Source organism: Pteropus alecto, unplaced genomic scaffold, assembly GCF_000325575.1.
Source record: "Pteropus alecto unplaced genomic scaffold, ASM32557v1 scaffold45, whole genome shotgun sequence".
Classification (NCBI taxonomy): domain Eukaryota; kingdom Metazoa; phylum Chordata; class Mammalia; order Chiroptera; family Pteropodidae; genus Pteropus; species Pteropus alecto.
In genome coordinates, this window is record NW_006442491.1 from 22053976 (window position 1) to 22059026 (window position 5051).

Here is a 5051-nt window from a genome sequence, read left to right on the forward strand (position 1 = left end):
AAACCTAATGGCTGGTGAGAGTTTCACCCTGCCATTAGGCTGTGTGCTAGCTCTGTTCCCCAGGAGAGGGGTGGAGCTACCCAGGTTTTCTGGCCTGTACCTTCCACCTTTTCCCTACTCCTAGTCGACTCCAGAACAGCTCCGCCCCTCCTTCTAGCGGTAGGGCTGCCTCTTGGATCCTTTCCCTGGACTCCAGCTGAGGTGACCCTGGGAGGTGAGTACTGGCTCTGGCCCTAGTCCAAGGGCCTTTGAGTGAGTGCTTTTGGGGGAGGTGCCAGGGAGGGCATGGTGCCTAGCCCCAGGACCCACCCAGAGGGCAAGCAGCCAGTAGACCTTGCTGGCTTTGCCTCCTGCCGGGTAGGAGTGTGGGAGGTGGTGGGGAAAGGCGCCACAGTGGCCTAAGCCCTGTACACAGGACTGCCACCTGGTGCAGGCTATGCTATGTCTTTTTCCTGCTTTCTTTCTATTTTACCCACTTCGTTGGGTGTCCTCTTCTAGGCCATTCTCTGCCACAAGCCTGGGGGAAATGGGGTCCCAGAGAATAGTAGCAAAGGCTTATTTCTTCTTGTAGAAGGCAGAGCCTTAGGTGGCACCTCTATCAAGCTTTAGGGACAGAGCTCAGGCTTCCTAGTCAAATAGGTCCAGGGTCAAAGCTGGGTGACCTTGGGCAGGTGGCCCACCTCTGTGAGCCACAGTCATCCTCCGAACAGTGGGTACTCTGATCCCTTTGTTACCGTGACTGTGAATATAATAAACCTCAAATGTAAATATTAATATTAGGCTTAGTATTTAAGTTTTTAGGCTGTAAATAGATATAGATATTAATATTAGGCTCGGCAGAGGCTTGTTGAATGAATAGATGGCATTCTATTCAGATTCAACTTTACCTTGGGAGGCCTAGCTCTGGCTTAGGGCCTTGGAGGCCACCCCCCCATCCTCTAGGACTTGATTGTCTAGAGCAGCGGTCCCCAACCTTTTTGGTACCAGGGACTGGTGCTCTTATGAGAATCTATGCCTGATGATCTGAGGTGGAGCTGAGGTGGTGATGCTAGTGCTGGGGAGTGGCTGCAAATACAGATGAAGCTTCGCTGGCCTGCCGCCACTCACCTCCTGCTGTGTGGCCAAGTTCAGGCCACAGACCAGTACCAGTCCACAGCCCGGGGGTTGGGGACCCCTGGTCTAGAGCTACACGGCCCCATACAGTAGCCATCAACCACATGTGGCTTTCGGGCCCTCGAAATGTGGTTAATGCCACTGAGGAACTGAATTTTATTTGATTAATTTAAAATTAAAAAAATACTCCATTCAGTTATTGAAAAACGTATACGTATGTTTGGGAACTTAGATTTATGAATATAGTTTTTCAATCATAAAGGCTAAGAGAATCTAAATGTCCAATGAAAATTTAGTGTCAGAATTGAGATGTACTCTAAATGTAAGCACCAGATTCAGAAGGCTCAGTGTGAAAAAAATCATGTAAAGTACCTCAATGATATTTTTATATCAATTTTGTGTTGAAATGGGCAAATTGGGTTAAGTAAACACACTATTAAAATTAATTTTATCCATTCCTTTGTATTCTTTAAAATGCTGCTACTGGAAAATTTTAAATTGCTTATGTGACTTGAATTGTGTTTCTCTTGGACAGCACTGTTCCAGCCAGAGAGTTGAGAAAGACACATTTGAATAATAATACAAGACTATAAAGACTAGTTATTTGGGGAGGCGAAGATCAGTTATCCCCCACTCACTATCCCCCTAGATCTGGGCCATGCCCCATGGTGGAATGTTACCCTGGAAACTCCAAAGCCTCAAGTATAAGATGAAAACTTCTGAGGTCAAATGAAGAGCCGGCTCCTGGCTGGCCATGCCACTCACTTGCTGTGTGTGTGACCTTGGACAAGTCACTTTACTTTGCTGAACCTTAGTCTATCATCTGTATATCTAGACTAATGGTAGAGTTTACTTCATTGATTGAGGGGATTCCCTGAGATATAGTCCAAGTGTAGCACCTACCGCAGTGCCTGGCCCATGTGAGTATTCAGGTGTTAGCTGTGGTGGTGGTTGCTACTACTATTAATTGTGGGGGTTGTTGCTACTGCTGTTGCATCTGTCACCTTGGATTCTCTTATTCCATGTGTCTGAAAGTGACTTGGACCCGAGCGAAAGGAGGAGAATTTAAAAGACCTTGAGGGTGGATTTGGGATGGGGACTAGGGAGATGCTTTGTTTGTTACCTCAGGGGATTTCTTGCCTTTGAGGTAGCTCTTTGGATCGTCCTATTCTGTAGGTGATCAGGCATAGATATGTATCCATTTCATAGGTGAGGAAGCCGAGGCCTGTTGAGGGGAGGTGACCTGGCGATGTGGCCAGAGCCTCGATGCAGGGCTTCCCAACCCTACTGTAGTAATTTTGGAATTAGCATTAAGAGGCCACCTTTTGGGGTTGTAGGAGCAGGGCCCAATCAGGAGTCGGGAGCTTGTGAGGAATGGTTATTATTAGCCTCTGATAACTGGAAGGGATCTCAACACCATTCAGTACAACCATCTCATTCCTGAGTTGAAGAGACTGAGAACTGAGTGTGCGTGTGTGTGTGCGTGTGTGTGTGCGTGTGTGTGTGTGTGTGAGAGAGAGAGAGAGAGAGAGAGTGTGTGTGTGTGTGTGTGTGTGTGTGTATGTGTGTGTGTGTATGTTTGTCTTGCCTAGGATCACACAGCAGTTTGATGGCCAAGCTGGAACCGTTTCTGTTTGTTTAGATCCAGCCCTCAGCTCAGCCCTGGCAGGGTGGATGGCCCTGCTTGTCAGCCCCCTCCTCTCCCAGCCAGGCCCCAGGGAGGCCTTCTGAAAAAGACGCTTTTGTTTCACCAGCTCCTTCTGGTTTCCTCTCAAGGTAACTCCCTCCTGCCCCAAATCTGCCCACATTTGCATTTGTCCCTGTTCCAGGTTTAAAGGGCCCTAAAATTTGGTCTCCATGTACATCTACTTTCTGGATGCACATGGGCTTTTTCTGGAGACCCTAGGCTTTTTCATGAAGGAGGCCTGGGATCAAATCCCTCTTTTAGCGTTAATTCTCTCTGTAGTCTTAGTCAAATCACTTGTAATTTTTCAGTCTCAACTTCATCTGAAAAGCAGGAACCAAAATGCTGCACATACAACCTAAGTGGTTAAGAACCTGAGTTCTGGGTCTCACCTCTGCACTGCTTTGCTGTACTGGTCTTCAGTGTGTCATTCACCTTTCTGGGTCTTAGTTTCCACATCTGTGTTGGATGCCACTGCCTCCTGGATTGTTGTGATTAAGCACTGTGCCGAAATCTCCACGTGCATCATCTCATTGAATCCTCTCACCGGCCCTGGAAGCGGACACTATATTATTCCTCTTTTCCAAATGAGGAAACTAGTGCTCAGAGAAGTTTGGTGACTTGCCCTAGGCCATATAGCTATAAAGTTGTGGAGCCAGAATTCAAAACAGGTCGATAACCACTGTACTGCACTGCCTCCCACACATGCTTACTACCTGGCCTCCCAGGGTTAGCTTGGGTGCTAGGAAACAGTGAATGGGGAAGCAGGTTACAGGGTGACTGATGTTATAGCTGGAGTGGCAGTGTCCTGAGGCCCATGTCCACCTCCAGAGCTGGGGCAGGAAGAAGGTACCTGGGCACACAATTTCTCCTCCTGTTGTTCCGACCTAGCCCAAGTGACCTTTCTATTGGCCTGATTCTTGTGTCCTCTGTGAAGTGGAAACACCTCAGCCTGGAAATGTACTGTTCTGAGTGTGTGAGTCCAGGGCACCTGAGGTTTATTCCTCCAACAGTCCTGCCCCATGTGTATCATGCCAGGCCTGCAGATGATTGAAAAGGGGCTTAAATACTCTGTGAGTGAATTAGACCAGAATATTAATGCTAAAAATACCTTAGGGACCACTGAGTCCAACCGTATTTATTTTACAGATGGAGAGACTGAGGCAAAGATAGGCCAGGTTGAGAAAGTGATAGTACGTTTTTTTCCTGGGTGCTGGAGACCATGGGACTAACGAGGCAGGAAGCGCCTGAGGGTAGGCAGGCCTTGGCGCCCCCTCATCCTCCAGATCCAGTCCACGATGACGTTCTGTGGGTATTACCACTTAAATATCTCTTGACTCCATCTATGTTTTCTAGCTCTACTGAGCCACCGAATCTGGGCCCTTGTCACATGCCCCCTAGACACCCACAGCGACCTCCTAACTCATGTCTTGCCTATTTCCAGTCCATTCTGTACTCTACAAATCAATGATTTCCCACTACTCTTAGAATCAAGACTGAACTCCAAAGGCCCTTCACGGCCTGGGCTGGCTGCTCCAGCTTCATATTTGTTACTTTCCCTTTTACTCTCTGCATAGTCACACAGGCTTTTCTGTTTAACAGGTTCAGCAACTTCCCCAAGGTTCCTCAGAGAGTCAAATGCCAGCCTTTCAATTTCCAGCTTCATGCTGGGTCCATCAACTCAGTTCAGAACAGCTAACACCATTTCCTCCTTCTAGGTGCCTGACTGACGTCCTTATCCCCAGGAAGCTGGTGTGGACAGAGGACTGGTGAGTGTTAGACTGGTACAGTCTAACTTTTCTTCTTCTGCTCAGGTTGAACAAATTGGTCTTCTTGGCCCTCAGGCTCTCTGGATATTTTACTGCTGGGGAGGCATGAGAGTTTGTCTAGGCCACCGAAGTCTGGGCCCTTGTCACATGCCCCATCGGGTGGGTTTGAAAAACAGGGCAGTGCTGCCGGTCCTCTCTGCCTCTCTGGTTTTGGCTTATTTTGAGGTAGGGACTGAAACACATATTCCTTTGACAACTCTGTGTTAGCTAACGTGCTTTGCCTATATTGCTTATCCATGGCTGGTGACTGATGGCCTTGGACCTGGAAGTCAGATTAGCTGACCCTGGAGCCCTTGTTTTCTTTTGCTTAACCACTCCTAGGTTGTAGATTGGATTTACAGGGTGTTTTCATTCTGGTTCTGCCACTGATGACTAAGTGAACTTAGGTCGCTACCTTCCTTTCTGTTGGCCTCAGGGTTTTATAT

At 47.9% G+C, this 5051-nt stretch overlaps 1 protein-coding gene across 10 annotated transcripts in view; it reads left to right on the forward strand.

Annotated features, from left to right (window-relative positions):
- Nucleotides 1-5051, forward strand: part of EPB41L1 (erythrocyte membrane protein band 4.1 like 1) — a 120728-nt gene that overhangs the window by 11138 nt on the left and 104539 nt on the right. For 9 of the 10 annotated variants that reach the window (XM_025039797.1, XM_025039799.1, XM_025039800.1 and 6 more), the window contains exons 2-3: nt 2756-2889; nt 4516-4566. The exons of the other annotated variant lie outside the window; for it this stretch is intronic. The gene's annotated coding sequence lies outside the window, so the exon portion shown is untranslated. The remainder of the gene's footprint in view (nt 1-2755; nt 2890-4515; nt 4567-5051) is intronic. 10 annotated transcript variants of the gene reach the window in all.